Genomic DNA, 13,516 nt, shown 5'->3' on the forward strand with positions numbered 1-13,516 from the left:
ACAATGTTCACCCTGACAATGTTCACACCCCCTACAATGTTCACCACCACCCTACAATGTTCACCCCCCGACAATATTCACCCACTGACAATGTTTCCCCCGACAATGTTCACCCCCCACAATGTTCAGCCCCGACAATGTTCACCACCCGACAATGTTCACACCCCCCGACAATGTCCACTCCAACAATGTTCACCCCGACAATGTTCAGCCCCCAATGTTCTCCCCCCGACAATGTTCACCCCGACAATGTTTGCCCCAACAATGTTCACCCCCCCAATAATGTTAACCCCTCCACACAATGTTCAGCCCCCGACAATGTGCAACCCCCCGACAATGTTCACCCCGGCATTGTTCACCCCCCAACAATGTTCACCCCCCGACAATATCCACTCCAACAATGTTCACCCCAATAATGTTCACCCCCCAGACAATGTTCAGCCCCCCTGACAATTTCCACCCCCCAACAATGCTCACCCCCCAACAATGTTCCCCCCGACAATATTCACCCATTGAAAATCTTCACACCCGACAATGTTCACTCCCCGACAATGTTCACCCCCAACAATGTTAACCCCCTCACGCAATGATCAGCCCCAGACAATGTGCACCCACCACAATGTTCACCCCGACAACGTTCACTCCCCGACAATGTTCCCCCACCCAACGATGATCACCCCCCTGACAATGTTCACCCCCTGACAATTTTCACGACAATATTCACCCCCCACAATGTTCCCCACGACAATGTTGACTCCGACAATGTCCACCCCCCCGACAATGTTCACCCCCCCAAAAATGTTCACCCCCCACCACAATGTTCACCCCCCCCCGACAATTTTCACCCCCCGACAATGTTCACCACCCGACAATGTTCACTCTACGACAATGTTCACCCGCTGACAATGTTCACCCCCGACAATGTTCACCCCCAACAATGTTCACTCCACGACAATTTTCACCCCCGACAATGTTCACCCCCCCGACAATGACACCACCGACAATATTCACCCCCGAAAATATTCACACCCGACAATGTTTAACCCCCGACAATTTTCACCCCGACAATGTTCACCGCGATAATCTTCATTCCCCGACAATGTTCACCCCCCGACAATTTTCACCCCGACAGTGTTCACCCCCGACAATGTTCACCCTGACAATATTCACCCCCCGACAATGTTCACCCCCCGACAATGTTCATCCCCCGACAATGTTCACCCCCCGACAATGTTCACCACCGATAATATTCACTCCCCGACAATGTCCACCCCCCCGACAATGTTCACACCCGACAATTTCACCCCCCGACAATGTTCACCCCCCGACAGTGTTCAACCCCTCAACAATGTTCACGCTCCCAACAATGTTCACCCCCTGACAATGTTCATCCTCGACAATGTTCACCACCCCGAAAATTTTCACCCCCGCGACAATGTTCACCTCGACAATGTTCACCCCCGCGACAATGTTCACCTCGACAATGTTCACCCCCCGACAATGTTCACCGCCCCGACAATGTTCAACCCCAACAACCTTCACCCCGACATTATTCACCCCCCGACAATGTTTACACCCCTGACAATGTTGAACCCCTGACAATGTTTAGCCCCCTGACAATGTTCACCCCCCGAAAATATTCACCCCCCGAAAATGTTCACCCCCTGACAATATTCACCCCCTGACAATGTTCACACCCTGACAAAGTTCTCCCCCCCAACAGTGTTCTTCCCCGTCAATGTTCACCCACGCACAATGTTCTACACCCCAACAATGTTCACTCTGACAATGTTCACCCCCCCGACAATGTTCACCCCCTGACAATGTTCACCCCCAACAATTTTCTCCCCCCGACAATATTCACCCCCTGAAAATGTTCACACCCGACAACGTTCACCACACCAACAGTGTTCACCTCCGACAATGTTCACCCCCCCCACAATGGTTACACCCCTACAATGTTCACACCCGACAATGTTCACACCCGACAATGTTCACCCCCCGACAATGTTCACCCCCTCAACAATGTTCACTCTCCCAACAATATTCACCCCCCCCCCCCCACAATGGTTACACCCCTACAATGTTCACACCCGACAATGTTCACACCCGACAATGTTCACCCCCCGACAATGTTCACCCCCTCAACAATGTTCACTCTCCCAACAATGTTCACCCCGTCACAATGTTCACCCCCGACAATGTTCACCCCCGACAATGTTCACCCCGACAATATTCACCCCCCGACAATGTTCACCCACCAACAATGCTCCCCCGCGACAATATTCACTCCCTGAATATGTTCACACCCGACAATGTTCAACCCCCGACCTAGTTCACTCCCCGAAATGTTTACACCCCCGACAATGTTAAACCCCTGACAATGTTTAGCCCCCTGACAATGTTCACCCCCCGAAAATATTCACCCCCCGAAAATGTTCACCCCCCGACAATATTCACCCCCTGACAATGTTCACCCCCTGACAAAGTTCTCCCCCCCAACAGTGTTCTTCCCCGTCAATGTTCACCCACGCACAATGTTCTACACCCCAACAATGTTCACTCTGACAATGTTCACCCCCCGACAATGTTCACCCCCCGACAATGATCCCCCCGACAATGTTCACCCCCGATAATGTTCACCACACCAACAGTGTTCACCTCCGACAATGTTCACCCCGCCCCACAATGTTTACCCCCCGACAATGTTCACACCCGAATATGTTCACCCCCCGACAATGTTCACCACACCAACAGTGTTCACCTCCGACAATGTTCACCCCCCCCACAATGTTTACCCCCCGACAATGTTCACACCCGACAATGTTCACCCCCGACAATGTTCACCACACCAACAGTGTTCACCTCCGACAATGTTCACCCCGCCCCACAATGTTTACCCCCCGACAATGTTCACACCCGACAATGTTCACCCCCCGACAATGTTCACCACACCAACAGTGTTCACCTCCGACAATGTTCACCCTCCCCCACAATGTTTACCCCCCGACAATGTTCACACCCGACAATGTTCACCCCCCGACAATGTTCACCCCCGACAATGTCCACTCCAACTATGTTCACCCCAATAATGTTCACCCCCCCGGCAATGTTCAGCCCTGACAATTTTCACCCCCCGACAATGTTCACCCCCCAACAATGTTTACCCCGACAATATTCACCCCTGAAAATGTTCACACCCGACAATTTTCACCCCGACAATGTTCACTCCCCGACAATGTTCACTCCCCGACAATGTTCATTCCCCCAACAGTGTTCTCCCCCGATACTGTTCACCCCTCTACAATGTTCTACCCTCTGAAGAATGTCCACCCCCTGACAATGTTCACCCCGACAATGTTCACCCCCTGACAATGTTCACCCCCCGACAATGTTCACCCCCAACAATGTTCACCCCCCCGACAATGTTCATCCCCTGAAAATGTTCACACCCTGCAATGTTCAACCCCCGACGAAGTTCACCCCACCAACAGTGTTCACCCCCGACAATGTTCACCCCCCCACAGTGTTTACCCCCTGACTATGTTCACATCCGACAATGTTCACCCCCCAACAATTTTCACCCCGACAATGTTCACCGCGACAATGTTCACCCCCCCGACAATTTTCACCCAACAATGTTCACCCCGACAATGTTCAACCCCAACAATGTTCACCCCGACATTATTCACACCCCTGACAATGTGAGGGGGTTAGCATTGTCGGGGGTGTAAACAATGTTCAGTCCCCTGACAATGTTCATCCCCCGAAAATGTTCACCCCACCAACAATGCTCCCCCCCGACAATATTAACCCCCTGACAATGTTCACTCCCCAACAATGTTCACCCCCGACACTGTTCACTCCCTGAAAATGTTCACCCCCCCCCGACAATTTTCACCCCCTTACAATGTTCACATTCGACAATGTTCACCCCGACAACGTTCACCCCCCGACAATGTTCTCACCCCGACAATGTTCACTCCCCGACAATATTCACCCCCCGACAATGTTCACCCCCTGACAATGTTCGACCCCGACAATGTTCACCCCGACAATGTTCACACCCCGACAAAGTTCGCACCCTGACAATATTCACCCCCCCGACAATGTTGACCCCCCGAAAATGTTCACCCCCCCCGACAATTTTCTCCCCGTCAATGTTCACCGCTACGATGTTCACTCCCCGACAATGTTCATCCCCTGACAATGTTCAGCCCGCTGATAATGTTCACTCCCCGACAATGTTCACCCCCCCAACAATGTTCACCCCCACACAATGTTCACCGCGAAAATGTTCACTCCCCGACAATGTTCACCCCCTGACAATATTCACCCCCTGAAAATGTTCACTCCCAACAATGTTCAACCCTCCCACAATGTTCACCACCCCGACAATTTTCACCCTCTCGACAATGTTCAACCCCAACAATGTTCACCCCGACATTATTCACCCCCCGACAATGTTTACGCCACCGACAATGTTATCCCCCTGACAATGTTCGGCTCCCTGACAATGTTCTACCCCCCAACATTGTTCACTCCGACAATGTTCACCCCCTCCCACAATGTTCACACCCCCGACAATGTTCAGCCCCCAATAATGTTCACCCCCCCCGACAATGTTCACCACCCGGCAGTGTTCACCCCCCCCCAACAATGTCCACCACATCAACAGTGTTCACCTCCGACAATGTTCACCCCCCAACAATGTTTGCCCCCCGACAATGTTCACACCCGACAATGTTCACCCCCCGACAATGTTCACCCCCCCGACAATGTTCACCCCCCAACAATTTTCACCGCGACAATGTTCACTCCCCGACAATGTTCACCCCCGACAATGTTCACCGCGACAATGTTCACTCCCCGACAATGTTCACCCCCTCCGACAATGTTCACCCCCTGACAATGTTCCCCCCGACAATTTTCACCCCCTGAAAATGTTCACACCTGACAATGTTCACCCCCTCACAATGTTCACCCCCCGACAATGTTCTCACCCCGACAATGTTCACTCCCCGACAATATTCACCCCCCGACAATGTTCACCCCCCGACAATGTTCGACCCCGACAATGTTCACCCCGACAATGTTCACACCCCGACAAAGTTCGCACCCTGACAATATTCACCCCCCCGACAATGTTGACCCCCCGAAAATGTTCAGCCCCCCCGACAATTTTCTCCCCGTCAATGTTCACCGCTACGATGTTCACTCCCCGACAATGTTCATCCCCTGACAATGTTCAGCCAGCTGATAATGTTCACTCCCCGACAATGTTCACTCCCCGACAATGTTCACCCCCCCAACAATGTTCACCCCCACACAATGTTCACCGCGAAAATGTTCACTCCCCGACAATGTTCACCCCCTGACAATATTCACCCCCTGAAAATGTTCACTCCCAACAATGTTCAACCCTCCCACAATGTTCACCACCCCGACAATTTTCACCCTCCCGACAATGTTCAACCCCAACAATGTTCACCCCGACATTATTCACCCCCCGACAATGTTTACGCCACCGACAATGTTATCCCCCTGACAATGTTCAGCTCCCTGACAATGTTCTACCCCCCAAAAATGTTCACTCCGACAATGTTCACCCCCTCCCACAATGTTCACACCCCCGACAATGTTCAGCCCCCAATAATGTTCACCCCCCCCCGACAATGTTCACCACCCGGCAGTGTTCACCACCCCCCCGACAATGTCCACTCCAACAATTTTCACCCCAAGAATGTTCACCCCACCAACAGTGTTCACCTCTGACAATGTTCACCCTCCCCACAATGTTCACCCCCCGACAATGTCCACCCCGACAATGTTCACCCCCGACAATTTTCACCCCCCGACAATGTTCACCCCCCAACAATGTTTACCCCGACAATATTCACCCCCTGAAAATGTTCACCCCGACAATGTTCACCCCCGACAATGTTCACCCCCAACAATGTTCACCCCCAACAATGTTAACACCCCGACACAATGTTCACCCCCCGACAATGTTCACCCCGAAAATGTTCACCCCCCGACAATTTTCACCCCGACAATATTCACGCCCCGACAACGTTGACTCCGACAATGTTCACCCCCCGACAACGTTCGCCCCCAACAATGTTCATCCCCCGACAATGTTCACCACGACAATGTTCACCCCGACAATGTTTACACCCCCGACAACGTTAACCCCCTGACAATGTTCAGCCCCCTGATAATGTTCACCGCCCCAACAGTGTTCTTCCCCGTCAATGTTCACCCCCCCGACAATGTTCACCCCCCCGACAATGTTCATCCCCCCGACAATATTCATCCCCCCGACAATGTTCACCCCCCGACAATGTTCACTCTACGACAATGTTCACCCCCCGACAATGTTCACGCCCCGACAATGTTCACTCTGCGACAATGTTCACCCCCCGACAATTTTCACCCTGATAATGTTCACAGGACCATGATCCCCCCCCGACAATGTTCACCCCCCACCACAATCTTCACCACCCCGACAATGTTCACCCCCCGACAATGTTCCGCCCGACAATATTCACCCCCTGAAAATGTTCACACCCGACAATGTTCACCCCCCCCACAATGTTTACCCCCTGACAATGTTCACATCCGACAACGTTCACTCCCCGACAATGTTCACCCCCCAAGAATTTTCACCCTGACAATGTTCACCCCGACAATGTTCACCCCCGATAATGTTCACTTCCCCACACAATGTTCACCCCTACGACAAAGTTCAGCCCCCAACAGTGTTCGCCCCCCCCGACAATGTACAAGCCCCAACAATATTCACTCTCCGACAATGTTCACCCCCCGACAATATTCTCCCGACAATGTTCACCCTGACAATGTTCACACCCCCGACAATGTTCACCCCCACCCTACAATGTTCACCCCCCCGACAATGTTCACCCTGACAATGTTCACCCCGACAATGTTCAGCCCCGATAATGTTCACACCCCCACACAATGTGCACCACCAACAATGTTCAGCCCCCGACAATGTTAACCCCCCGACAATGTTCACCCTGACATTGTTCACCCCCACCGACAATGTTCCCCTCCGACAAAATTCACTCCCTGACAATGTTCACACCGGACAATGTTCTCCCCCTGACAAAGTTCACCCTCCCCAAACAATGTTCACCCCCGACAATGTTCAGTCCCAAAATGGTTCACCCCCCCGACAATTTTCACCCCAACAATGTTCACCGCGACAATGTTCACCCCCCTACAATGTTCACACCCGACAATGTTCACCCCCAATGTTCCCCCCGGCAATATTCACCCCCTGAAAATGTTCACACCCGACAATGTTCACCCCCCACACAATGTTCACCCCCAACAATGTTCACCCCCAACAATGTTAACCCCCCCACACAATGTTCGCCCCCCCGACAATGTTCGCACCCCAACAATGTTCATTCTCCGACATTGTTCACCCCCCGACAATATTCTCCCGACAATGTTCACCCTGATAATGTTCACAACCCCGACAATGTTCACCCCCACCCTACAATGTTCACTCCCCCGACAATATTCACCCACTGACAATGTTTCCCCCGATAATGTTCACCCCCACCCTACAATGTTCACTCCTCCGACAATATTCACCCACTTACAATGTTTCCCCCGACAATGTTCACCACCGACAATGTTCACCCCCAACAATGTTCACCACCGACAATATTCACCCCCCGACAATGTTCACCACCTGACAATGTTCACCCCCCGACAATGTTCACCCCCGACAATGTTCACACCCGACAATGTTCACTCCCCGACAATGTTCATCCCCCCACAATGTTCACCCCCGACAATGTTCACCCCCCGATAATGTTCACCTCCCCACACAATGTTCACCCCTATGACAAAGTTCAGCCCCCAACAGTGTTCACCCCCCCGACAATGTACACGCCCCAACAATGTTCACTCTCCGACAATGTTCACCCCCCGACATTATTCTCCCGACACCGTTCACCCTGACAATGTTCACACCCCCGACAATGTTCACCCTCACCCTACAATGTTCACCCCCCGACAATATTCACCCACTGACAATGTTTCCCCCAACAATGTTCACCCCGACAATGTTCAGCCCCGATAATGTTCACACCCCCACACAATGTGCACCACCAACAATGTTCACCTCCAACAATTTTAACCCCCCCACACAATGTTCACCCCCCAACAATGTTAACCCCCCAACAATGTTCACCCTGACATTGTTCACCCCCCCGACAATGTTCCCCTCCGACAAAATTCACCCCCTGACAATGTTCACACCGGACAATGTTCACCCCCTGACAAAGTTCACCCCCCCAAACAATGTTCACCCCCGACAATGTTCAGCCCCAACATGGTTCACCCCCCCCGACAATTTTCACCCCGACAATGTTCACCCCCCTACAATGTTCACACCCGACAATATTCACCCCCAATGTTCACCCCGACAATGTTCACCCCGACAATGTTCACCCTCGGTAATGTGCACCCTCCAACGCAATGTTCACCCCCAACAATGTTCACCCCCAACAATGTTAACACCCCCACACAATGTTCAGCCCCCGACAATATGCACCCCAACAATGTTCACTCTCCGACAATGTTCACCCCCCGACAATGTTCACCCCCCGACAATGTTCACCCTAACAATGTTCACCCACTGACAATGTTCACCCCCCCACAATGTTCACCCCCCCAACAATGTTCACCCCGATAATGTTCAGCCCCAACAAGGTTCACCCCCCCGACAATTTTCACCCCGACAATGTTCACCGCAACACTGTTCACTCCCCGACAATGTTCACACCCAACAATATTCTCCCGACAATGTTCACCCTGACAATGTTTATCCCCGATAATGTTCACCCCCCCACACAATGTTCACCCCCAACAATGTTAACCCCCCACACAATGTTCAGCCCCCGACAATGTTCACCCCCAACATTTTTCACACCCCGACAATATTCACCCCGACAATGTTCACCCCGACAATATTCAGCCCCCGACAATGTTCCCCCCCGACAATGTTCACCCTGACAATGTGCACCCCCTGACAATGTTCACCCCCTGACAATGTTCACCCTGACAACGTTCACCCCCAACAATGTTCACCCCAACAATATTCACCCCCCGACAATGATCACCCCCGACAATGTTCACCCGGACAAGGTTCAGCCCCGACAATGCTCCCCCCCGACAATGTTCACCCCGACAATGTTCAGCCCCCGACAATGTTCACCCTCGGTAATGTTCACCCCCCAACGCAATGTTCACCCCCAACAATGTTCACCCCCAACAATATTAACACCCCCACACAATGTTCAGCCCCCGACAATGTGCACCCCCCTGACAATGTTCACCCCAACAATGTTCATTCTCCGACAATGTTCACCCCCTGAAAATATTCACCCGACAATATTCATTCACTGACAATGTTCACCCCCAACAATGTTAACCCCCCAACACAATGTTCACCCCCCGACAATGTTCACCCCCCGACAATATTCACCCCCCCCGACAATGTGCAACCCCCCGACAACGTTCACCCCAACAATGTTCACCCCCTGACAATGTTCACCCCAACAATGTTCACCCACCGACAATGTGCACTCGAACAATGTTCACCCCAACAATGTACCCCCGACAATGTTCAGCCCCCTGACAATTTTCACCCCCCGACAATGTTCACCCCCCAACAATGTTCCCCCCGACAATATTCACCCCCTGAAAATGTTCTCACCCGACAATGTTCACTCCCCGACAATGTTGACCCCCCCGACAATGCTCAGCCCCGACAATGTTCACCCCGACAATGTTCACCCCCCGACAATGTTCACCCCGACAATATTCACTCCCGACAATGTTCACCCCCGACAATGTTCACCCCGACAATGTTCAGCCCCCGACAATGTTCACCCCCAACAATGGTCGCCCCCTGACAATGTTCACCCCCCAGACAATGTTCACCCCCTGACAATTTTCACCCCCGACAATGTTCACACCCGACAATGTTCCCCCCCCGACAATGTTCACCCCCCTACAATGTTCACACCCGACAATGTTCACCCCCCAGCAATGTTTACCCAACCAACAGTCTTCACCCCCGACAATGTTCATCCCCCCACAATGTTCACCCCCGACAATGTTCACCCCCCGATAATGTTCACCTCCCCACACAATGTTCACCCCTACGACAAAGTTCAGCCCCCAACAGTGTTCGACCCCCCGACAATGTACACGCCCCAACAATGTGCACCCCCCCGACAATGTTCACCCCAACAATGTTCACTCTCCGACAATGTTCACCCTCGACAATGTTCACCGCCCGACAATATTCTCCCGACAAAGTTCACCCCGACAATGTTCAGCCCCCGACAATGAGCAACCCCCTGACAATGTTCACCCCCCACACAATCTGTTCACCCCCAACAATGTTCACCCCCCCAACACAATGTTCACCCCCCCGACAATGTCCACTCCAATAATGTTCACCCCAACAATGTTCACCCCCCCAACAATATTCACCCCCCGACAATGTTCACTCCGACAATGTTCAGCCCCGATAATGTTCACCCCCCACACAATGTTCACCCCGACAATGTTCACCCACCGACAATATTCAGCCCCCGACAATGCTCCCCCCTGACAATGTTCACCCCCCGACAATGTTCCCCCCGACAATATTCACCCCCCGACAATGTTCACCCCGACAATATTCTGCCCCCGACAATGTTCCCCCCCGACAATGTTCACCCCCTGTCAATGTTCACCCCTGACAATATTCACCCCTGAAAATGTTCACACCCGACAATGTTCACCCCCGACAATGTTCCCCCGACAATAATCACCCCCTGAAAATGTTCACACCCCGACAATGTTCACCCCGACAATGTTCACCCCCCGACAATGTTCACCCTCCAACAATGTTCCCCCGACAATAATCAGCCCCTGAAAATGTGCACACCCAACAATGTTCACCCCCCGACAATGTTCACCCCGACAATGTTCACCCCCCCACAATGTTCACCCCCAACAATGGTCGCCCCAACAATGTTCACCCCCCGACAATATTCTCCCGACAATGTTCACCCTGACAATGTTCACACCCCCGACAATGTTCACCCCCGACAATTTTCACCCCCGACAATGTTCACTCCCCGACAATGTTCACCCCCCAGCAATGTTTACCCCACCAACAGTCTTCACCCCCGACAATGTTCACCCCAGACTGTGTTCACCCACCGACAATGTTTACCCCCAGACTGTGTTCACTCACCGACAATGTTCACCCCCCTGACAATTTTCATGCCCCGACAATGTTCACCCCTCCAAACAATGTTCCCCCTGACAATATTCACCCCCTGAAAATGTTCACACCCGACAATGTTCACTCCCCGACAATGTTCACCCCCCGAAAATATTCACCCGACAATATTCACCCCCCGACAATATTCTCCCGACAATGTTCTCCCACTGACAATGTTTCCCCCGACAATGTTCATCCTCCGACAATGCTCACCCCCAACAATGTTCACTCTCCGACAACGTTCACCCTCAACAATGTTCACCACCAACAATATTCACACCCCGACAATATTCATCCCCCGACAATGTTCACGCCCCCCGACAATGTTCACCCCCCAACAATGTCCACTCCAACAATGTTCACTCCCTGACAATGTTCACCCCCCGAAAATCTTCAGCCCCCTGACAATGTTCACCCCCAGACAATGTTCACCCCTGACAATTTTCACCCCCCGACAATGTTCACCCCCCAGCAATGTTTACCCCACCAACAGTCTTCACCCCCGACAATGTTCATCCCCCCACAATGTTCACCCCGACAATGTTCACCCCCCTACAATGTTCACACCCGACAATGTTCACCCCCCCCGAAAATCTTCAGCCCCCTGACAATGTTCACCCCCCAGACAATGTTCACCCCTGACAATTTTCACCCCCCGACAATGTTCACTCCCCGACAATGTTCACCCCGACAATGTTCAGTCCTGACAATGTTCACACCCCCACACAATGTGCACCACCAACAATGTTCACCCCCAACAATGTTAACCCCCCCCACACAATGTTCAGCCCCCGACAATGTTCAACCCCCCGACAATGTTCCCCTCCGACAATATTCACCCCCTGACAATGTTCACACCGGACAATGTTCACCCCCTGTCAAAGTTCACCCCCCCCAAACAATGTTCACCCCCGACAGTGTTCACCCCCCACAATGTTCACCCCCCCAACAATGTTCACCCCCGATAATGTTCAGCCCCAACAAGGTTCACCCCCCCGACAACTTTCACCCCGACAATGTTCACCGCAACACTGTTCACTCCCCGACAATGTTCACACCCAACAATATTCACCCCCAATGTTACCCCCCGAAAATATTCACCCCCTGAAAATGTTCACACCCGACAATGTTCACCCCCACACAATGTTCACCCCCAACAATGTTCACCCCAACAATTATAACACCACCCACACAATGTTCGCACCCCAACAATGTTCACTCTCCGACAATGTTCACTCTCCGACAATGTTCACCCCCCGACAATATTCTCCCGACAATGTTCACCCTGACAATGTTTAGCCCTGATAATGTTCACCCCCCCACACAATGTTCACCCCCAACAATGTTAACCCCCCACACAATGTTCAGCCCCCGACAATGTTCACCCGCAACATTTTTCACACCCCGACAATATTCACCCTGACAATGTTCAGTCCCGATAATGTTCCCCCCCGACAATGTTCACCCCGACAATGTTCAGTCCCGATAATGTTCACACCCCCACACAATGTGCACCACCAACAATGTTCACCCCCAACAATGTTAACCACCCCCACACAATGTTCAGCCCCCGACAATGTTCACCCCCCCGACAATGTTCCCCTCCGACAATATTCACCGCCTGACAATGTTCACACCGGACAATGCTCACCCCCTGACAAAGTTCACCCCCCCCAAACAATGTTCACCCCCGACAGTGTTCACCCCCCTACAATGTTCACCCCCCCAACAATGTTCACCCCCGACAATGTTCAGCCCCAACAAGGTTCACCCCCCCGACAATTTTCACCCCGACAATGTTCACCGCGACACTGTTCACTCCCCGACAATGTTCACACCCAACAATATTCACCCCCAATGTTCCCCCCCGAAAATATTCACCCCCTGAAAATGTTCACACCCGACAATGTTCACCCTCCACACAATGTTCACCCCCAACAAAGTTCACCCCAACAATTATAACCCCCCCACACAATGTTCGCCCCCCCGACAATGTTCGCACCCCAACAATGTTCACTCTCCGACAACGTTCACCCCCGACAATATTCTCCCGACAATGTTCACCCTGACAAATGTTTAGCCCCGATAATGTTCACCCCCCCACACAATGTTCACCCCCAACAATGTTAACCCCCCACACAATGTTCAGCCCCCGACAATGTTCACCCCAACATTTTTCACACCCCGACAATA

The sequence above is a fragment of the Hemiscyllium ocellatum genome, chromosome 31, assembly GCF_020745735.1.
Source record: "Hemiscyllium ocellatum isolate sHemOce1 chromosome 31, sHemOce1.pat.X.cur, whole genome shotgun sequence".
NCBI lineage: Eukaryota > Metazoa > Chordata > Chondrichthyes > Orectolobiformes > Hemiscylliidae > Hemiscyllium > Hemiscyllium ocellatum.